This window comes from Natator depressus, chromosome 8 (genome assembly GCF_965152275.1).
Source record: "Natator depressus isolate rNatDep1 chromosome 8, rNatDep2.hap1, whole genome shotgun sequence".
NCBI classification, from domain to species: domain Eukaryota; kingdom Metazoa; phylum Chordata; order Testudines; family Cheloniidae; genus Natator; species Natator depressus.
This window is the reverse complement of record NC_134241.1, coordinates 57,630,883-57,655,438: the sequence shown is the minus strand read 5'-3', so window position 1 is coordinate 57,655,438 and position 24,556 is coordinate 57,630,883. Positions and strand designations below refer to the sequence as shown.

The following is a 24,556-nucleotide window of genomic DNA, read 5'->3' as shown; positions in this document are numbered from 1 at the left end:
TGTTCTAAACAGCCAAGAGAAAAACAGCATTACTTTTAATTCATTTAACACTTACAGTAGTAGATTACAGCCTCATAATGTACTGAATCTAGTTAAATATATGAAACAGTAGTGCTACCAAAATAAGACTCTGCAATGGGAAACTGTAGAAATATTGCTATGGCCATACAAATATATCTAGTCTACGGATAGGTTAATAACTCAGTGGTTAAGAGTCCACAAGTAAGGAAATAAGGTAACAGGTGATGGACAATTAGCTGATGACTCTTGAGAACTAGGATAAAATTAATTCATAGTTTAAGGCCATGTCTACACTAGAAATGCTGTGCTGGTACAGGACACAGCTATATTAGCAAAGCTGAGCTTTAAACCAATATAGCAAAGCCACAAACTGTGAGAGAAATAAGCTGTGCTGTTTCAAATGGTACTGCATCTACACCAGGGATTTCTGCCATCACACCTGTGTCTGTCAGTGTTCACACCTCTTCACACCCAGACCTGCAAACATACTCATGTTGGCCGATGTCTGTAGTGCAGATCTGGCCTAAATCAACTGAGACCAACACAATGCACCAATTTCTCCTCAGGTATTTCAAAGGGAGCTACACTGAATTGTAGTGGGCAGCTGGAAAAAAAGGGGACAGAGAGCCCACTTGGCTGAAACCGAGAACTAGAGGGGCAAAATATGCATAACATTTAGAACAGAACAGCCAAAGCCATCTGAGGTTGCCAATACTGAGTTAAATGGATTTTTAATATATTTAATGGGGATGCAAGACAAACTGTAATGTAACTGGGAATATGAACCCAGCTCTCTTTTTCTTGACTACTAAAAATGGTGCTGTTTCTTTTCCCTCCACACTCTGAACTCTAGGGTACAGATGTGGGGACTCGCATGAAAGACCCCCTAAGCTTATTTCTACCAGCTTAGGGTGAAACCGTCCCCAAGGCACAAACTTTTTGCCCTTGGAGGGTATGCTGCAACCACCAAGTGATTTTACAAAGAATTAGGGACAGGACCACTTGAAGTTCCTATTCCCCAAAAATATCCCCCCAAGCTCTTACACCCCCTTTCCTGGGGAGGTTTGAGAATAATATCCTAACCAACTGGTTACAAAGTGATCACAGACCCAAACCCCTGGGTCTTAGGACCATACAGAAATCAGTCAGGCTCTTAAAAGAAACAGAACTTTATTAGAAAGAAAAAAGGTAAAAGAAGCACCTCTGTAAAATTAGAAGGAAGCTAATCTCACAGGGCAATCAGATTTAAAACAGAGCATTTCCCTCTGGACAAAAACTTTAAAGTTACAAAAAGAAAACCAGGAATACACCTTCCTCTCAGCACAGAGAAAATCACAAGCCAAAACAAAAATAAGCTAACACATTCCCTTGCTAGTACTTACTAATTCTAATGGAGTTGGATTGCTTGCTTTCTTGATCTCTCTCCGGCAAGCACACAGAACAGACAGACAAAAGCCTTCCCCGTCCCCCAGACGTGAAAGTATCTTGTCCCCTTATTGGTCCTTTTGGTCAGGTGCCAGCCAGGTTACCTGAGCTTCTTAACCCTTTACTGGTAAAAGGATATTGTGCCTCTGGCCAGGAGGGATTTTATAATACTGTATACAGGAAGGTTGTTACCCTTCCCTTTGTATTTATGACAGATGCTCTACCCACATAAGCTTTGCTGCTAATTTTTTACTGTTAATCCAATTATAGGAAATATATTCATATAGTAAATTAACAGACCAGGATGAAAATTCTGAGCCTGTGTCCCAGATTTCTTTCCCAACAAGGGAAGAACTTACTGATGGAATCCGAATCTTTCCTGATTGGTCAAAAACTGACAATCTTTCTTTTGATTTCTGAAAAGCCACTTGTATAGTGCTCTCTTAAAGATACAATACATATCAACCAATACCTGTACTGCCCTCTTCATTTGATCCAAAACGTACGCACTTGCCTTTTACTGAGACCCTGCATGCCATGCACTCTTTGAATCCCTCTTTTTGCTCCAGCTTTGCCTTCACATCAGAGGATGTTCCAGTCATCTTCAAATCAAATCCTGCCTTTTCCCCTGCCAAGTTTGGAAGCATTCCTAAGTATCCCCTAGTCTGTGATTTGTACTGTGACAAATTGGATAGCACTTAATAGTAAAATAGCGGAACCTATCTACAGTGAATTCAGATGCAGTGAAAATGTATAGTTAATTAGAATGAATGTTCCAGAGCATGTTACTGCATCACAATTGCAATAAAGAATCAAGATAATAAAGTTGTTCTGTGAATGAAATTGACTATAAGAAAAATTCCATTATTTTAAACTGGATGTATCCTGAAGTCCTCCTCTGGTTTTAATCTTCCCATATTCTGATAAACTCCCATTGCAGTCAATAGAACTGAGTAAATGACTACCATTTTTATGATTGCATTGAAAACAAAATGAGTTTGTTTTGATAATGTCTGTGCCCCCTAAGTGTCACTTTCAGTGAATGATCCAGCAAACAAGCGGATTGTTTTGTGTGTGTGTGGAAACAGTGAATTTTAGAAAATATTAATGGAAAGTGAATTTTGAATTCATAAATTAGATTTTTTTTATTTGAAACCTAATTCTAAAAAATTATGCTCATCCAGTCAGTGAACAGACATGCCATGTAAACTTCATGTCCAGCCAACATCTCAGATCTTCAGTGTCAAAATATCTAAAGTTAACATCTTACCCACAATATACAGGCTAAGAATTGTGTTCAGACAATACAGTGAATAATTTTGAATAATGAATAAAAGACTAACTTACTTGCTAATAATTTGTGAAGAGCAAATTATGTGAAATTCAAATAAGTTATTCACTATGAATTATTTGTTGAACACTAAATAGAAATTTAGGAGATTAAGAATGAAACAAATGTTTATTTTACAGAGTTTTTTTAAAGAGAGTCTTAAAGGTGGATCTGTATGTGTTTCAGTTTTCCATTGGGAAAAAAATGGGAGTTTTGTAAGTTTAATGTCACAAAATAGAAGAGGAAGAAAAACCCAGAAACTGGCAATGAAATATCTTATTTCCAAAAAGTATTTTGACTCAGATTTGAATGTATACTTCTTCTACATTCAGGATTACAAAGAAAAAACTGTTCTGAAGGAAGCTTGCTTCTTCAGGGTTACAAAGTATGGCCTCAATCCTGCATTGTGATTGCTGCACCCACAGAGTCCCATTTCTTGCTTTTTTCAAACCAGTGTATTGATATGAGACATGACAATTTGGTTAAATAGCTCTTGATCATACCAAGGTATGTTTTTATTCAGAAAATATGGCCCAGAATTGCCCAGGAGTCATTCAAATTGCACTCCAACTCCTGCCCATTTAATACTTTCTAAGGTATCAAAATCCAAACCAAACTATGAACACACACCTCTAAAATTAGGTCTGTTTTTAGCTGCACAAGAGAAGTTGCAATGGTGACCTGACACCTGTCCAACATTTTATCTGAGTGAAGTAACAGCTTCTAGTTAGAGGGCACATTTGTTCCCACCCAGAACATGTTGGTAGAGAAATGGCATGACCACTGCTCACAACTATTTATCCACTGCTCACAACTCTATTGTTGGTTGCTGCTGTGAAACAGAACTTAACCATTTATTATTTTGGCAGCCAGTGAGAGAAAAACTCTAGAACACTGTATGTGTATTTGAGCAATGAGCTTAGACTTTTTCTTGATTTTCTTACAGGTCTAAAATTAACACGACTGTCAAAGTTGGGGTTTTTTTTGTTTTTTGTTTTTTGCAAAGTTAAACACGTATTTATTTTAAGGGATAATTGTCATTACTTCCTCAGGGGAGGTAAAGAGTTCTGATTTGTTCAGCTCCTTGGAATGTATGCTCTTATGCAAAGAGCATGGAATGGTGTCAGATTGTCGTAGTGACGTGGTTTTGGATGGATTGACAGGGTGCCTTACTTTCCCCTTAGAACTGATGGGTCATTATCAGTACAGATCAGAGGATGGATGACCAGAATGTTTCTTTTTTTCACTTCCTGGAAATCTAGAAGATACAGCAGTGCAGACCTCAGAAACCTGTCAATGCATGATATTCCCCTATCCCTGTGGACTCTCTCCAATCTTTCCCCAGCAATAGTTACGTGGACTGTGAAGATGGCAAGCTGCCACTGGGTGTCTTTTCCTCTTATTTCATGGGCATGCCCTCTCCTCTCATTTCATGGTCATACCCTCTCCTCCCCATCTCTCGAGTCTGTAAAATCAGGTTGGACATCTTTGGAGTATATGTTTTCAGGAGGTTTCCAGGACCTACTGCCTCCTGTCAAGCCAGAAATATTGCAGAAGAAGCCTTAATGGAGCTGTGTCACTGAGTAAAGGAAGCAGGACTTGGCCCAAATTGTGTTTGTACAAAAGTTCAGAGCTATTTTCATGTAATTATAAACTCTTCATTTATAAATATACGGTACAAAGTGATCAGGTTAAGGTTCTGCAATGCCTACTCTAAGTTAAAAGATGTGTTCCAGGAGTGTGGACAAGCTAAGCAAGTGCCTTGATTTCACTCACTGCCTCTAAAAGTGACTTGGCGGATGACTTTATGTACCTTCTTGCTGATTAAAAATGTGTCAGCTCCTTCAGCTGACCTGTTTGCTTATTGGCTTACTGAGTCAAGCAAATGACTTATGTTCTGATGTTTCCATGTTTTAAAAAAGTCAGGCAGATGATACACTCCCAATGAATACACACAAAACAGGAATAAGGAATCAAAAATGGAGTTTGCCTTTGACTGGAGACAGCCAGAATTACAGCTGTGGTCATTGCTAATTTTCCTCTTTTAGGATTCCGCTTCTCTTCATTAGCTTTAATAATGAAACAGCTTTGTCACAGACTTGTAGTCCATGGCAGAGGGCTGAAGATCAAAACTTAACTGTGATACACAACAGGAGAAAAAACCCAAAGCATTAAAAACATGGAAATAATGTTGTTAAAGGGTAACTTTAACGTGGCTACTGCAGCCAAAATAAGAGATATTGTAGAAATCCTTATTGGAAGGCTGGTTTTATAGTGTTGTTTGGAGGCAGGTCACATTGTATCTAGACTCCTGAAATTTAGGATATTTGGGGTAATAAATTTGGTTTTGGTCCATCGCCATTTCGTATTCGCTTACTTCTAACCAGGAAAGTGGTTTGATTTAGCACTTCTATTTGGGGGGAAAAAAAAAAGATGTCTCCAAACTAGAATTACTTTTCTGAATTCCTTTCTCATACAGAGGCTAGGGGAAGCAGAGAATTAGGATACACAAAACAACAGTTTGAGCCCATATTTTTTTGAACTTGGCAATCTTTTCTTCTCCTCCTGTCTAACAATTTGTGAATTAGTGAAATTCTTAGCTATCTTGGCATTTATTCGTATTGTCCTATTCACATTTTTTAAAAGCCTATGCACTTTTCTAAATAAAACCACTGTTTAATAAATAAAACTAAACTTGAATAGATATGGATTCACATTCAGAGCTACATTCCAAATATAACATCTGTAAATTAAAATGGTTGTGTGATAGAAGTAACTTCATGGTTACTTAAGGTAAATACACCACAGTAAGTAAGCTTCAAAAGTATGCTTCATTGTGACTTAACACTTCCAAATGGAGACTGTCAGGAATTTTCCAACAAACGTTTCACCAGAAAAATGTTAGTTTGCCAAAACCAAAATAGCTTGTGGGAAAGGTGTGATTTTTAAAAATCCTTCCTCTCTTGTGATACTTTGGCACTTCTATGTCCAATTCTGGATGAAACTGAGAATTGCAGGAAAATTTGAACAATGAAATATAAGGGGGGCAATTTAATTGACTATTTTAAAACTTCCAGAAATATTTCAGGTTTGGTTCCAGGAAGAGACAGTTTTCGATAAAAGGAGTTGTTACCTACATGCAACCATTAAACTCTTCATCCATCTTCCTAACTCAGAAGTGTCCTAAAAGCTTTCCCAAATCAGTTTTGTTAATTTGATATAAATTGTCATTTTAATTTCAATAGTCAAACAATTTGATTTTTTTAATAACTTAAATGATTCCCCATGGCTATGACTGCAAAAACTACTAGCACTTTTCATGCATATATGGGGAGCTGTCTCTTGAGACACAAACTGATTAACAAAACTTGGAAAAGCTGAACATGACTTTCAGCCACTCCAGTAAAGCAGAACTGCACTGACAAGTGACAATAAAAGCCCTTGAGAGGTAGGTGTCTATCAAGCTCAGGGGACTTTAATATTGGAGAAAGAAAATCTTCCCTTTACAGGCAATGTAAATTTCACTCCCACCAGAAAACAAGTGCATTGACAGACGGACAATTACTTCAAACAAGGCCTTTTAAGCAAATGGAAATAAGCAAAGCCTTCAAATCTCTCTTTTTCCATTGATATACCTTACTTTCATTTGGGCTTTTCACTATGGGCTGAATCTTGCACGATGCTAAGTGTCAGATGAACACAGATTCAGAACACCAGGGTAATCTTTAATCCCTGCTAGCCTACAATTTTTATACCTCTTCACTAAAGCCTCCTAATGGCTTGTCAAGTCAGTGACTGTAGGAAGTCATACTTAATGCTACAGTGAGAACTTTGGCCCAATACAGCAAAGCAGTTGAGTGGACTAGTGCAAAGTAGCCAGTCTAGTGCAAATAGAAAATTTCCATACAACTATGCTAATTTACGTTTTGGCTTCTTTTAGTTTCCAATGCATTCCTGACAGAGACCTATAATATCTTAGGTTTGGAATCTTCCTAGCTGGAATTCCCGTAGATATTACTGTCTGGGAACTTTACTGAACTGGAATCTCTAACACAGAGTTTAAGCCTATAATTTTATAAGAGAAAGATTAGAGTTTTGTTGTTGCTTCACAGACCTAATTTTCCAGAATCCTGCATGCTCCACAATGGCAATCTGGTATTACTGCCTTCTGGAATTCCCTGTTGTAATTGCCCAGAACCATCAGTTCTCTTGAAACTAACTGGCTTCTTAGTTGATAGCATCAGCAGAAGAGTCAAAAACCAAAAATAATCTTCCATCTCATGCTATGAGAGCTCCAAGGACAAATAGGGTTTCAGATGCTTCAATCCATCTGTGAATTTAGGTTGCTTTTTTAAACTAGTAACTATTGTTAATTAATGTAATCAAAATTAAAATATATATTAATAATTGCTGTCAATTTCTGTATTTTTTTCCTTGCATTTGTTTGTGTATTTCTTAAAGTCCAGCTACTAAAGTTACAATATTGCATGAGAATACCCCTGTTTTTATTTAAAAGCAAAACATAAGATTCTAGCCCTTCTGGTTGCTGGGGAAAGCCTGAAAATGTGAGCCAAGTGCACCCTAAAGGCTCTAAAGACAAAAGATAAATAGATAGAATACACTTTTAAAACCCCCTTATTTTAAGAGACCAGACTTGTGTGATTTTTTAACATTTGGGCTGGTCAATACTGATTCATTCATTGATTTTATGGCCAGATCATGATCATCTAGTCTGATTTCCTGCATAATACAGACCTATGACTACATCAGTATTCATATAATGGTTAACTTTTAAAATAAATCAATTACTATTCTGCATCCAATATATCAGTTCCTCCCAAGTTAGACTGTATACATTTGTTGATTATGTTATCCAAGGACTAAACATATAATATACTACGTACCTATTGCAATTAGCCAAGTACTCAGATCCCATTGAAATCAACAGGAGCTGAGGATGAGTAATATCTCACTGGATCAGGCCCTTAGGGTACGTCTAAGTGAAGATGAAATTGTAGCAGAGGAGACATACCGGTGCTAGCTTTAGTCTAAACATCACAGGTCATAACTGTAGTGAAGACATGATGTCATGGGCTGCAGTGTAGCCTATCAACTTGAGTACAAAGGTAGACGCCATAGTGGGCTTGTTAGCCCACGATGAAGCCCACGTTGATGTCTCTTCACTATTTTTGTTACCAATGCTAATTAGACAAAAGGTAGCGTGGGTAGACATACCCATACTACAGTCACACCTGCACTTGTAGGCTATGTCTGTACTTGAAGCTGGGGGTGTGATTCTAAACTTAAGACGACATACTCCCACTAGCTCTCATTGCTAAAAATAGTAGTGTAACCGCAATATCGGGACAGTGGCATGGGCTAAGCTCCCAGAGTGCAAACCCACCTGGACCCCAAGGGTACATACTCAGGGTGGCTAGCCCATGCCACCGCTCACTGTTGCCTACACTACCACAGCTTAGTGTGCTAGCTTCATGAGAGCTTGCACATGTGTGTCTACACGAACTGCAAACCGCACCTCTGGCTCCACGTGTAGATGGTAGCTGTAGTGCAGATATAACCCTTACCCACCACCTATGAAGTAATATCCATACTGCTATTTTTAGCATAGTGGCTTGAGTGAAGCTAGTGAGAGTCTACATTCCCAGGCTGGGAGGCACACTCCCCGCTGCAGTACAGACATACCTTAAGAGACAAAGGTAAATTTGTGACCTTTTAAATCAAAATATTTTTCTTTTTCTGCCTTGTTTATCACAGATCTTTGTGCTGGAGCTACTTAAACCTAGGCACAAATCTATATTTATGAATATTTTTAAAGAATTTGAGCATTGTTTCACAAACACTGTGTATACATATGTAAAAGGCTCATGGTAGCATGACCTAAACCAGAAAGTAACCATGCATACTCTGGTTACAGAATTGTGTGTGATGTGATTACTACATCACCTGGACTATTCACAAGACTTTGGCTAAGCTATTCGTGGTTAATCTATACCATTCACCTACTTTCATAGGCTGGTATACTGCAATAGTTTATGAAATGTCTTCAGTATTTTAATTGTGTGGATTTATACTTCTCAAATGCCATTGGATAATTAAAAAAAACCAAAAACTCAATGTATTTTTGGAAGTCTCCTGATCTGTGGGAGTCTGTCATGATTTTTGAATATGTGCGGTGAGAAATGCTGACTCTCAGGTGATATAATGTTATTTATACTGAAGAATGGAATCTCGCAGCACTAATTTTCTGCATTAATAATTTATACATTTCCGTCATTTTGGGCCTGACATCTTGCATTCTTCATTTAGGCCAATGAAGGCTGAGAGGTATGAATGGGAGTATTCACAAGTTATGTATGTGATTAAATCTTCACAGGAACAAGGCCTACTTGCTAATGATATTATGTGAAAGTCCCACAGATTTTCAGCTTCTGCAAAGACAATACATTAATCCTACAAGGCTACTCTGTGTTTGCACAGTGTCTTGCACAATAGGGGTCCATTCTTGACTGGCCCTTAGACACTGCTTTAATAAAGATTATTAATAAAATGCATTTAAAGTAACAGAATATTCATTGTCTTATGAAACAATGCAAACAAGCTTTCTTTTCAGAAAAAAAGAAAAACAATTCCTTTTCTCTTAATATTTATTTGCTATAGGGAATCAAACAGTTATAACATGGACTACTTTAATTATAACATGCACTCACACACAAAAGGTCGCTGTGGTTATAAAAGTCAATCTTGGATATGAAGAGCAGAGAATTATAGCCGATGTTTTACATATGCCTAGAAAATTAATGATATATTAAAAAAAATAATAGCATTAGAGTCCATCACTACTCAAGGCACATTGAATGATTGAAACCATGTACCTTGGACAGAGTGATCAAAAATTAATCGTATTTTTGACATCGCTGTTGACCATCATACAAGCAGGTTACTGGAATAGCCACTTCTGATACAGACTGAAATTAGCTCTCCCCCCAAAGATGCAATGAGAGCCACTTGGTGGCAATCTGCACCCTCACAGAGTCTCTCAGGAGTCATCATGATACAACAGTCCACCTCGGCAAGGGTACTGTGACAAGTGTAGACTAAGCAGAGTAAGAGTGTCAGTGAAATCATTAAGCATAACATATTTTCAATGAAGAAAACGAGGGGCCCACAATCCCTCTCCCATTGAGTTAAATGGTAATTTCTGTTAACTTCAACTGAAGAAGAACCAGGCCAATATCCATTAATTCCCAATGCACAGAGGGACGAAAAATTACTTTCAATTACAGATAAGTGACAATTGCAAGCAAGAATAAGAGTACTTGGGAAGGAAAAGTTAAACTCATTTATCTCAAAAACTTCCCTTGACATTTCCATAAAACAAAACAAACACAAAAACTCTGAAGGCTGAAAGGACAAGAGTGGGCATCAAGAGAAGTGGATTTGTGTGTGTGTGTGTGTGTGTGTAGGGACATTGGAAAGAAGCTGAAGCAGAGGGATGATTCTTAAAGTTCACAGTGTGATAGAAGAAACTAGCTGTTAGAAGGAAGTAAAACATTCAAAGAGAATAGGACAATTGGATTGTCATAAGAGAAATCAAAGTGAAAATTATAATAACTAATATTAGTGGGAAAAAACTATATAGATAAAATACAAGACATTCACTAAAACTTCTTTGGAAGATATACAAGGGCAAATACTTAGTTACAGGCCTCCAGCTTTCATCTAGACCACACCACACAATCCATTGTCTACAGGCAAGCCCTTAGATACAACCGCATTTGCTCCAATCCCTCAGACAGAGACCAACACCTACAAGATCTTTATGAAGCATTCTTAAAACTTAAAACAATACCCACCTGGGGAAGTGAGGAAACAGACTGACAGAGCAAGATGGGTACCCAGAAGTCACCTACTACAGAACAGGCCCAACAAGGAAAATAATAGAACACCACTGGCCATCATCTACAGCTCCCAACTAAAACTTCTCCAGCACATCATCAAGGATCTACAACCTATCCTGTAAAATGATCCTTCACTCTCACAGACCTTGGGAGGCAGGCCAGTCCCCACTTACAGACAGCCCCCAACCTGAAGCAAATACTCACCAGCAACTACACAGCACACCACAGAAACACTAACCCAGGAACCTATCCCTGTAATAAACCCAGTTGCCTACCCTGTCCCCATATCTACTGTAGCAACACCATCAGAGGACCCAACCACATCAGCCACACCATCAGAGGCTCATTCACCTGCACATCTACTAATGTGATATATGCCATCATGTGCCAGCAATGCCCCTCTGCCATGTACATTGGCCAAACCAGATAGTCTCTACGTAAAAGAATAAATGGACACAAATCAGACATCACGAATGGTAATATACAAAAGCCAGTAGGAGAACAGTTCAATCTCCTTGGACATTCCATAACAGATTTAAAAGAAGCCATACTTGAACAAAAAAACTTCAAAAACAGACTTCAAAGAGAAACTGCAGAGCTAGAATTCATTTGCAAACTTAAGACTATTAATTTGGGCTTGAATAGGGACTGGGAATGGCTGGCTCACTACGAAAGCAGCTTTGCCTCTCCTGGAATTGACACCTCCTCATCAATTATTGGGAGTGGACCACATCCACCCTGACTGAATTGGCCTCATCAGCACTGGTTCTCCTCTTGTAAGGTAATTCCCTTCTCATCATGTGCCAGTATATTTATGCCTGTATCTGTAACTTTCACTCCATGCATCTGAAGAAGTGGTGTTTTTTACCCACAAAACTTATGCCCAAATAAATCTGCTAGTCTTTAAGGTGCCACTGGACTCCTTGTTGTTTTTGTGGATACAGACTAATGCGGCTACCCCCCTGATATAAGAGCAAATACCAGACGCCAAAGATTTAGGGTACACTCTGTGTTGCTTAAAAATCACAAGAAAAGGAAACCTCAATATGCATTTTCTTTCTTTTTCTGTTTTTTTATTTAACTAGCCTGTCAAACTACAAAAACAGTACTATGATGAGATGAAATCATTCACATTGCACTTCAGACATATTTCATAAAGGCAATGGGAACTGGTACTAAATGGCAATGAGAATTCTGTGACAGTACATCGACAGTCCTGTAAAGATGCAATAAATTCTTCCAGATTAATAATGGTATAATTAAAAATTGTGAACAAGGAAGGAATGTGAGTCCTGTGAGGCAGGTGGAATCAATGGATTTGAGGAATACAGTAAAGGAAAAGTATAATAAGTATTACAAGAAGTGATATTATAAAAGATATTAACTGTTTCAGATTCAAATACAGTGTCTTGAATTTCAGTGCTTCTGACACTCATAACTTCAACTGATCTCAGCAGAAGATGTGGGTGTTCAGCATCTCTGGGGTATGGGGAAGGTGTTAAAAAGAATCAGCCTCCAGAGATACAACTTTCATGAGTCCAAGCGCAGTAAGAGGAAGCTTGGGCTACACCTCCTACCTAGAAGCTAGATTCTCTGGTGATGTAAATTGGTGTAGCTTCAGTGCAGTGAAGCTCCACTGTTTTAATATCAGCTGAGGATCAGGCTCTGAGAATTTGCTCAGAACTTCAGAAAGGGCATTTTTCTGCATATATGGTTTCTCAAGTGCCAGATCAGTTCTTATGAGAGCAAGAAGACGGCCCAGGAACAGTCTATGCAGCTAAGACTATATATATCTGCAGCAATAGATATTAGAGATTAAGAGGAAAGGTATAGATTCATAGAATGTTGAAAATAAGATGAAACCAAGGGAGGAGGATGGGAAACAGAAGCCAATTGAAAAAACGTCGAGGATAAAACTGAAGTAGAAGTCCTGTACCTCTTTTCACATGGAGTAATCAGTATGAAGTTCCTATGTGAAAGATGTCAAGTATTAGAGGGGTAGCCGTGTTAGTCTGGATCTGTAAAAGCAGCAAAGAGTCCTGTGGCACCTTATAGACTAACAGACATATTGGAGCATAAGCTTTTGTGGGTGAATACCCACTTCTTCAGATGCATGTAGTGGAAATTTCCAGAGGCAGGTATAAATATGCAAGCAAGAATCAGGCTAGTGATAATGAGGTTAGTTCAATCAGGGAGGATGAGGCCCTCTTCTAGCAGTTGAGGTGTGAACACCAAGGGAGGAGAAACTGCTTTTGTAGTTGGTGAGCCATTCACAGTCTTTGTTTGATCCTGAGCTGATGGTGTCAAATTTGCAAATGAACTGAAGTTCAGCAGTTTCACTTTGAAGTCTGGTCCTCATGTTTTTTTGCTGCAGGATGGATACCTTTAAATCTGTGAAAGATGACATGTATGGAGTCAGGTCATATATGTATATGAAGCGTATTTTTTTTTAAAAAAATACCTAGGCCACCCCTGTTTTTTGTTTTTTTATTTATGACAGAACAAAAAATGTTATTACTGCTCTTAAAGTTTTGATAAATTGTAGTACGTTACTCTGAGTAATTGTGATATTGAAGACCCACGGTATTGTTACAGTGGTCTTATGGACTTAACAGCACTGAAAATCAATGCACTAGAGACAACATTGTGAATATTGGGAAAGCTCAATAGCCATTAAGTGATGAACAAAACCTCACATATACCTGAAAGCTGTTTTATTGACCAGGGAGATGTTGGGTAAAAATGCCTGCTTATCCCATGGTCTTTCTGAAAAATATCATAGGATTTTCAACTTTCTCCTCATAGCATAATTCTTAAAGAAACTAAAATTATATTGCTGCAGGAAAAAACATCTCCCTGGACTTGATTGTATCAATACATTTAAAGAGAAACCCAGCGATAAACTCCCTGCTAAAACGGAATTCACTGTAAATAGCAATATACAATAAGGTATAATATACAATTACTAAGAGTTTAAAAAACACACACACTAGACAAATCAAACACCACTTTAAGTAGTATTAGTGTGTGGCAACAGGATCCACACGGACACTCAATGCAAGGCAGGCTAGTACAGGCTAAATTCATACCCCAGCTTACCGCCCACACGCATGTAGAAAAGCCCTAAGGAGCCTTATTTGAAAAAAAAAATGCTGAGTACCTAGCAGCACCCAATAAAGTCAGGGGATAGGTAATCAAAACTTTTAATGATCTGAACACTTATCTTGGTGCCTAACTCTAGGTTTAGGAGCCTTCTTTAACACACCAAGAGAAACATTTTCAAGAATAAGAACCTAAAGAAGTGATCTTAATGCTTAACTTAAAGTATTTTTCCACATATTTGATTGTTCATCTGATGCATGCAATAGTCCCACTGAATACAATGACTAGTCTTCACATTAGGCAAGCACAGGGTTACCAGATAGCAACTGTGAAAAAATGGGACGGGGATGGGGGGTAATAGGTGCCTATATAAGAAAATGTCCCCAAAAATGGGACTGTCCCTTTAAAAAGGGGACATCTGGTCAGCCTAGGCAAACAGGATTTGGACTGTGGTCATTAGTATAGAAATGGGGCATATGTAACACATCAATGATGGAATTTTAGGCACTGTACTTCAATCTCAGATCTTTCATATGATACTTATTTATCTAATCCACAACACATTCCCCACTTAATATTTTGATCTTCCATAAGCTTTCGAACGGGATGATTTCTTTCTTCCTCATTTAACTTCTTCATCAAGTTTCTGGCAGTAGATCTTGTTAGTTTTCTATTTTTTAGTTCATTGTGCTGTCTTTCAAGAGCATTGTGCCATTATATACTAATTTCCAGTTTGTGTTACTTAACCTTAGCAAATAAATATATTTGTGAACGCTAACTGAATCACTCAGAGCAAAAATCCAATCAGAAATAGCCACTTTCTTTGCAAAATGAAGTCTGATTACATTCTAATTGAATTTTAGGAACAAAAACGAATAAATTCTGTATGTGCTTACATGAAAAATCCCATTGATAGCACCAACTTATTGAGCTTATCTTAAAAGTAGTGCTAGTTTCAGTAATTTCTCTGCCAGCAAGAAATAGAAAAGCTTTTAGCATTTCAAAAAAAGATGAAAGCTGAACAGCTAACAGAATAATCTAAGTGTATTTATGATTTCTGTGATTATGCATAGTCTGGGCATGTGTGTGGCTGCATGGACACATACATCAGTTTAACTAGCAACAGTCAATGTGACTGTGTCCCACATAACATTTTCATTTGGTTATTCCAGTAATTCATACTGTCCTGTCAGAATGACTAATTCATCTCACCCTTCACCCCAAAATGTTTGCACAAGCAATCTTTCCTTAAACAGGAGTTGGTTCTGTGAGGAAGCTAATTCTGCCCAATTTGAGATTAAACTGACAATTAGTTATCAAAAACAAAATAGCAAACGGTGGAGAGGAATTTAAGTCTTAGGCTATTGAACAGATTCCCCAAGATAGAATTTCTCTTAGTAAATGCCTTCTGACATAATATTATAGCTCTTACTTTTCCGAAAACATTTTCTGTTTTCATCATATTTCTTGTTTGTTGTTGTTGGTCTTTTTAAAAAACTTTTGTTTAGTTCTTGTCTAAACCAATATAATCAAAAGAGCCTTTATGGGATTTTAACATAAAATATCTGCTACATTACTTTCAAGTGTCACTAATTTGTTTGAAAAGTAACATATCTAAAGAATACTTCATGTTTAAAAATGTGAAGCTCTTTAGTAGATATTGGTGATATGCCCTCTTACTACCTTGGAAGCAGTACGTCAGAATTAAAGGGACATTAATATCGTTTTAGTAACTTTGAAGTCTTGACTCTCAAGGTTGAACAATCTAACCTTGAATTATAGGTTTGAAAAATGATAATTTCCTGTAGCTTTGAATATGTATGTTTTAAAACAATGTATTATTTACCTTTGGTCTAGACTATTCTGGGATGTATAAGTAGTTCTTTAAATGGAGTCTGTCCTTGCCATTACATCTGACAGACAGTTGTACATTTTATTTATCTGTATCTAGAGCAACCTACAATGATGGGAATTTAAACATAGTTAAACATACTAAAGTGAAGAAATGCCAAAAGTTAAGATTGTACATTCAAACTTAATTCTGTTCTTTGTGTGAATACACCTTAGAGTACATAGTACATGTCTATACATTACAATTGAAGCAGTATTATGCATTTTTGTCCATAATCATATGCATTTTGCAATAGCTTTTAGTCATCTTGTACTTACAGTAATGTAGTCCATGTCACATGGTGTGCTGTGCTCCTATTCAATGGTTACTTGAACTGCTCTCGCTTGTCTATAGTTCCGTTGAAGATTATCTTGTGGCATGCATTCTTGGGCTTCAATGAAAAAGTGAGAAAATACATTAATTGTCTTGTGGAAACTTACTGTGCCACATCTTTATTGGACAGATTTTTCACCATGATAGGCCAGTCAGAACAAAGCTAAACTGATTTTTTCATCAACATTGTGCACAGTGTGCTTCATACAACATTGTTTATTTTTTGTCATTTTATAGCTAAGTATAATCAAAGATGTCTCAAATGAAAGTTCCCAACACTGTGACATAATGTTGAGAGAAATTCCATGTACTGATGCCATGAAATAGGATGTAAAGCTAGGAACAAAGGTGAACACGGTATGTGCTTCTATATGCCATTGAGAAGACAACCAAGTTCAAAGCTAGTTGTTTTGCTCAATATCTTATCTATTAAATTTTTTTTAATAAGGATAATTCCAGGATTCGTAAATTTTGTCTCTGTGTTTAACACACTACCATCACTTGATAACAATGTTTTCTTTAACATAGTTTGTTTGGCCCTGGTTAATACATAGACCAAATTCTTTCCAACGGAAGTTGTCAAGACAACATATACTACAAGTAGAACAAATAAATTGAAATCAAGGGTCAAATTCTCTTCCCCATCATATGATATACTCAGTGCAGAAATGGGGTGTTGGGCAGCAAAGATAGCTAAGTCACCAATGGTACCATTATAAAAGAAACTGCAATTCCCAAGAAATCTTGTTTCCAAAATGCCTTCATAGATTTTTAGGCCAGAAAGGACTATTACTAGTCTCACATCCTCCATAACAAGTCTAGTCTCACATCCTGAATAACAAGGGCTAAAGAACCTCAGTCAACTCTGTATCAATCCCATAACTTCTGTTTCAGCTGTGGTATCTCTTTTTTAGCACATGGCTCTGCGGCCAGTCCAGTAAATGTTGTTCTTCCCAAATTGGCCTATTGAGTCACGCGAAGACCCATTAGTACAAACTATGATTGTTGACATTGTACTCAAAAATCGAGGTGACCAACATTTTTTTAGAAAAAAAGAAAAGGAGGACTTGTGGCACCTTAGAGACTAACAAATTTATTTGAGCATAAGCTTTGAGCTACAGCATCCGATGAAGTGAGCTGTAGCTCACGAAAGCTCATGCTCAAATAAATTTGTTAGTCTCTAAGGTGCCACAAGTCCTCCTTTTCTTTTTGCGGATACAGACTAACACGGCTGCTACTCTGGAACCTATCTTTTAGAAAGGCATTCAGTCTTGATTTAAAGACATCCCTACGATAGTTGTTCCAGTTGTTAATTACCCTCACTGCTAAAAAGTTTGCCTTTATTTCTAGTTTGAACGTGTCTACTTTCAGCTTCCAGCCATGGAATTTCATGTTCTTCTCTGCTTATGAATTTTTAAAGGTTTCCCTCACAGTATTCCACAGGTAGGTTTCCCCCCGCCCTTTTCCCAATCTATAAAAAGCTTTGTCAAATATTCTCCAGACCTGTTCTCTTCTGATCTGTGTTGTCTTCACTCAGTATTTTTCCCCTGAAGAATTTCAGAATTCTCACTACCCCTTTAAAAGCAGAGCATGATAGATTAAAGAGCCATTTCCTTCCAAAAAATCTCATTGTCCATGTAGATCCATGTAGAGTGATCGAATTGCCTCTTGGATCTTTTTTAAAAAATGGCTTAAGTCTCTCACTGTAAAGAAATGTTTCCCAGACCTCAAATAATTCTTTTTGACAAAACTGGAACAGATCTGTAATTTGTTATTCACTCTTGTTTTGTTCACATACGTTTAGTCAGCCAATCAGAACCATGAAATGTAGGTAACCAACTACCATACAACAGAAATAGCTGAGTGAACAGTTAATCAAACCATAGCCTGAAAACTCTTTCAAACTGTTCAATGAATTCTCATGAGTAACAAGTGCATTTGAGAACTAGGATCTGTTTACATACTACTTGTTTGCTAAAAAGACAGCAAGTGTGTAACCTGTGTTATTCAGAATAGTTTTATCACCACCCACTATGTGTTTGAGTTCATAGAGAGCATTTGTGTGCATTAGACAATAACAAAATGAGAATTTGTACGCCAACTGTTTTGTACTGCTTATACACTGAAAAAATCAGATGAATTTTTTTCTTCTTTTCTACCATAGTCTATGTTTGATGAAAATTCAGACAAATCTTATTACCACATTCCAGAGAATACTATTTTTTTCTCTGATGTAACATTACATTTATGACCTCAAATCAGCAGAAATAAATTGGATTTTAAAACCACTCAAAGGAAGGAAACATTGTGTGTTCATACCAATAAAATATACATTTGCATAAAGAAAGAAATCATGTATGCCTGTTTATTATCCAGCATTATTGTATATATAAATAAACCTCATGCTGTGATTTTCTAAAATGAAATTTTACACTGAGAAAAAAAAAAGTTTGGGTTATAATTTGTTAATAAAAATATATATACTCAAATGGGGTAGGGAAAGGGAGAGGAAATGAAGATTATTTCTCCCCTTCCCCACAGTAAAACGTTAAAATGATTTGCAATAACTTTAAATAAATTAGCTAACAAACATATTGCAGAAGCCTTATTATCTAAACCACACACAAGCTGATAATCCCTAACAGATATGAACAGTTCAGATTCAGGTATAATATGATCTCAAAGTTCCACACTTATTGCCCTCTGAATTAGACACTATTTGCATAATAATTGTGCCTAAACAAGGATACTATAAATGGAGAGAGTCTAGACCCAATGTAATAATGGAAAAAAGAAAAACTACTTACTGTAATATTGTTGGGGAAACCTTAAAAGGATAATTTCCTTTTATATAGCTGTAATACCATGTGACACCAGGTACCTCTATTAAATACAACAACACTTAAGATTACCTGTAACTGAATATGGAGACTGTTAGATCTTGGAAGAAATGCCCTCTAAGTTGTGGCATAGTTCTTTTTAGAAATTGTTCATAATCACCTGTAAAGTTTGTTCCCTGCCTGTGGGTCTGATTGGAATAGTTTCTTAGAGATGCTACAAGATATCCACGTAAGTGAAACTCATTGCATATACCTAGCAAGATAGGTACAAAAGTGTATACAGCATAGAGACCATAAGAACTAGCTGTATGATGTGCCAACTAATTCTGCAGCTGGTCATTTTGGTGAACAAGAGCAGTGGGGACCTACAAATAATCTGCAACTAGGAGATGCAGCACTGCTTGTAGAGAAGGCCAAAAACTTGTTTACGTTACTTCTATGCCTTGTGGAAAAAATCCTTGAAACTCAACTCTCTCCCCATAGATGGTGTTGTCTAAGTTACTGCTGCCCTCAAACATGCTTACTGCAATACATGCCAGTTAGGTCTTTGGGTATGTCATATATGGAAACACACAAAGTTCTCCCTTCATATTCCAGAAGGGATACATTTACCAATAGCCCAATGGAGACAATGGACCACATGGTAGATAGCTTCAGATCAGAATAGTCAGGGAGAGGAGAAAGGGGCCAGTTGTGCTAAAGATACTGCCCCTCTCCCAGTGGAAAGGGGGCCTAACATCCATGTGGCTCCAGTGGGGCAGAAAGAAAGGAACTTGCAATGAAGTCCCTGTGATTTTTTGAAGGTTAGAGGGCCCATTTAGTTTGTCTCAATGTGATGGTCAATAGACAACCCGGGGGGTGGCAAGGTTATAAGAGGTTCTGTGGATCCTCAGAAACAACAAGGAGTCCATTGGCACCTTAAAGACTAACAGATTTATTTGGGCATAAACTTTAGTGGGTAAAAAACCCACTTCTTCAGATGCATGGAGTGAAAATTACAGATGCAGGCATTATTATACTGACACATGAAGAGAAGGGAGTTATCTCTCAAGTGGAGAACCAGTGTTGACAGGGCCAATTCGATCAGGGTCTCATTCATCTGCACATCTACTAATGTTATATATGCCATCACGTACCCGCAGTGCCCCTCTGCCATTACACTGTGCCAAACCAGACAGTCTCCGCGTAAAAGAATAAATGGACACAAATCAGACATCAGAAATGGTAACATACAAAAACCAGTAGGAGAACACTTCAATCTTCCTGAACATTCTATAACAGATTTAAAAGTAGTACTTAAACAAAAAAACTTCAGAAACAGACTTCAAAGAGAAACAGCAGAGCTACAATTCATTTGCAAATTTAACACCATTAATTTGGGCTTGAATAGGGAGTGGGAGCAGCTGGCTCAGTACAAAAACAGCTTTGCCTCTCCTGGAATTGACACCTCCTCATCAATTATTGGGAGTGAACTACATCCACCCTGATCAAATTGGAGCTGTCAACACTGGTTCTACACTTGTGAGGTAACACCTGCAGAGAGACACCACCTATTGGTGAGGCTTCTAGAGACTAGTTCAAATTGGATTCTCCAGAAAACAGACAAAAAAATGAATCTTGGATAAATAGCTTGAGTTTCAGCTGACTCAGGGCCTCTTCCTGATTCGGCAAACTGGCAACAACCTGTCTCCAAGAGGAGAGTCAGAATCCTTAGGGAAGTGTTGGAAGGACTGACATCAACCAGAGCCCTTGTGTGAGATCTCCGCTAAGCTTATTAGCATATGTATAGATGTTTTGTATAATTCTTTCACCTTTAGAATAAATGTGCTTGATTAAAAAAAAACAAACAAAAAAACCACCTGTGTTGAAATTTAAACCTGTGAGCAACTTCCCCATTCACAGCATTTAAAGAGAAAGCAAAGCAGAAACGCAGTACTACTTAGGCAATCTGTCTTGCTGGAGATATCACAGGGTGGGCAGGAAACGGTGCAGCCTGGAAAAACACTTTACAGGAAGGACAAATGGAGGTGAGAGTTGAGGGAGCTGGGAGTCTAGAGTGTGTGCCCTTGCTGGACTATGGAGGGGGAGTACAAGTGTTGTTACCCTGAACTGTAACAGTGATGATGCCCAAAGGGCCAGTTGATCTATGGCAATAAGTCAGCTCAGAATCAAATTACACGATCCCCTGGATAGTCTTTGGCCATGGCCAAGAATAGCTTTTACCCCACATTTATTCAGGTGGTAGAGCTGCTTTAGGCTTAAGCCACACATTTTAAGACTATAGCTTCAAAATATTGATAATTATAAACAAGGAATAGTTGTAACAGGTCTGTAAAAATATCACAAAGAAAGTTTGATGCCAGTAAAAAAGTAAAGCGTTTGGGTCTGGGTCAATTATTGGAAAGCTTGGAAGCTGAGTCAAAGTGTATCTATGCACTAAACAAACAACTTGAATCTGACAAGAATTTCAGGGTTAAGTTTTTTGAAGTGCTTGGCAGATCCCAATTGTTCTCAGTGCTAAAGTCTTTTGAATCTCTCTCTGCCATTGTTCTCAGTGTGAACTGGATCAAGCCTATTGGTGCAGCATAGACAGCCAGCTACAGTGTTTCAAGACAACAAATGCAAGCTCACATCAGTGAAGCCTAGCTACTTTAAGACGTTGGAAAGACCTTGATGAAGAAAGGAATGGGGAGTTAAAAAATATGTAGAAAGATGTATGGAGCTGCTTCTGTTAAAGTACTTGAGACAGTTTTTGTTATCATCAGAGCAGATTAATAAGGGGGAAGGAAATGAAGTTTAATTTTAAAATTATTAATAAATTTAACCTGTCTGAACCATATATTTTTTTAAAATGTGTAATTGTTGACAATATTTAAAGTGTGCCACAAACTTTATTTTGTTACTGAGAGATTATAGTGTTCATACTAGGGCTGTCAATCACAGTTAAGTCAAGTGATTAACTAAAAAAAAAATAATCACAATTAGTTGCACTGTTAAACAATAGAACAACAATTGAAATTCATTAAATATTTTTGGATGTTTTTCTACATTTTTAAATATATCAATTTCAGTTACATCACAGAAAAGTGTACAGTGCTCACTTTATATTATTTTTGATTAAATATTTGCACTATAAAAATGATAAAAGAAATAGTATTTTTCAATTCACCTCATAAAAGTACTACTGTGCAATCTCTATCATGAAAGTGCAACTTACAAACGTAGATTTTTTTGTTGCATAACTGCACTCAAAACCAAAACAATGTAAAACTTTAGAGTATATAAGTCCACTCAGTCCTACTTCTTGTTCAGCCAATCGCTAAGAGAAACAAGTTTGTTTATATTTACAGGAGGTAATGCTGCCCTCTTCTTATTTACAATGTCACCTTAAAGTGAGAACAGGTGTTTGCATGACACTGCTGTAGCTGGCGTGCAAGCTATTTATATGCCAGATGCACTAAAGATTCATATTCCTCTTCATGCTTCAGCCATCATTCCAGAGGACACGCTTCCATGCTGATGATGCTCATTAAAAAAATAATGCATTAATTATATTTGTGACTGAACTCCTTGGGGGAGAATTGTATGTCTCCTGCTCTGTTTTACCCTCATTCTGCCATACATTTCACGTTATAGCAGTCTCGGATAATGACCCAGCACATGTTGTTCATTTTAAGAACACTTTCACTGCAGATATGACAAAATGCAAAGAAGATACCAATGTGAAATTTCTAAAGATAGCTACAGCACTGGACCCAAGATTTAAGAATCTGAATTGCCTTCCAAAATCTGAGAGGGATGAGGTGTGGAGCATGCTTTCAGAAGTTTTAAAAGAGCAACACTCCAATGTGGAAACTACAGAACTCTAACCACCAAAAAAGAAAATCAGCCTTCTGTAGGTGGCATCTAATTGATATTATGAAAATGAACATGCGTCGGTCAGCACTGCTTTGGATCGTTATCAAGCAGAACCCGTCATCAGCATGGATGTATGTCCTCTGTAATGGTGGTTGAAGCATCAAGGGACATAATTTTTAGCCCATCTGGCAGGGAAATATCTTCTGGCACCGGCTACAACAGTGTCATGCAAACACCTGTTTTCACTTTCAGGTGACATTGTAAACAAGAAGCAGGCAGCATTATCTTCTGCAAATGTAAACAAACTGGTTTGTCTGAGCGATTGGCTGAAAAAGAAGTAGGACTGATTGGACTTGTAGGCTCTAAAGTCTGACATTGTAGAAAATGTAGAAAACCTCCAAAATATTTAAATAAATGGTATTCTATTATGCTTTAAAAGCACAATTAATCACGCAATTAATCAAGATTACTTTTTTTAATCGTTTAACAGCCCTAGTCTATACCATTCAGTGCCACATAAAATCAGTAATACTAGCTATATGGATTATAAAATGTTAGCCTGGTGCTTTAACAATCTCAAAACTGTTTTATTAAAGTAGTTCCCTACTTAGAAGAGCTGTCACACTGCCAGGTCTCCTTTCAATAGGTCAGTTTGCATCTTAGAAGCCAGTTTTTCTAAATAGAACAAAAATTTGGTCACTCAGATAAATCCATAGGACTAAAGCAGATGGACTGTCTTATCTTGGAATCTGATGCCAGAATTCAGCCAGTGGCTGGAACTACTCAAGTTCATTGCTGCTTTGAAAGAATTAACTCCTAGCCTTCATAGGAAGGAAGATGAGTATCAGCAAGAGTATTTATAGATATGGGATCATCTTGAGACTTATGAGCTAGGTGAACCAGAAATATGGACATTCAGATTGTGACATCAGTGGAGATCATAGTCTCATGAAAATGAACTGCAATGTATTGCATGGTAGAAATCTATACTGAATGTTGAGATATGGCATTATGGCTGTGTTAAGTCATTTACACTTCAACCCTTAGCCTTCACTTAAAAATAATGTAAAAAGGGGTCAGAGGCCTGACTTTATACCTCTTAAGATACTAGACCCACGCTACTCCTTAAATCTAAAAGGAGGGCAATTCTACTGGTCTAAGGTACAGGAGCAAAGATACAAGCTGAACCTAAGCTTCCTTTCGACCCCTCATGACTATTAACCTTCTACCCTCAGATCTCAGAAGGCAAGATGAAAGATTCCTAAAGATCAGAAGTTCAGCAAGACAGTTGTGAGTGATCCAGTCTATTTAGGGCTTTAAGTGTTAAAACTAAAACCTTGAACTCCATCAAAACGCCAACAAGCAGCTTGTGCAGAGCAAAGCAGCGGGTAGGTCAAAAACCCTCCACCCAACCTTCGTAATAATTTCCCTGCTGCATTCTGCACTAGCCGCAGGTAATTGACAAGCTTCTTTAGTAGCCCCATACAGAATTTCATTTGAAGTAGTTCAACCGCGATGTCACAAAGGCACGCAGTATGGTTATGTCACAGAGTGAGAGGAAGTGCTGCAGTCTGGTGACCTTACTAAGCTAGTAAAGAAACTGGCTGTGACTATGACTGTCACTTGATCTTCCTAACTACGAGCCAGGACTGAGCTGCACAACACCCTCACCTCACCTTTTACAGACAAAGTCAGGACGCAGAGTGAAGAGTCACTCTGTATTCCAGTTGCCAAATTTGCTACCTTGGATTAAAATTCCGTCATCATTTATGTCTGTTCAACCCTACTGGAATCAAGGAAATTGCAGAGTGTGTGAGGGCAGGCTTCAAAACTAGAT

General features: G+C 37.7%; 1 long non-coding RNA gene across 1 annotated transcript in view; it reads right to left on the bottom strand.

Annotated features, from left to right (window-relative positions):
* Window positions 1-16,011: 16,011 nt before the first annotated feature.
* LOC141992857 (uncharacterized) overlaps window positions 16,012-24,556 on the bottom strand; it is a 101,476-nt gene continuing 92,931 nt past the window's right edge. The window contains exon 3 of the long non-coding RNA XR_012640670.1: window positions 16,012-16,079. This is a non-coding gene — a long non-coding RNA (uncharacterized LOC141992857). The remainder of the gene's footprint in view (window positions 16,080-24,556) is intronic.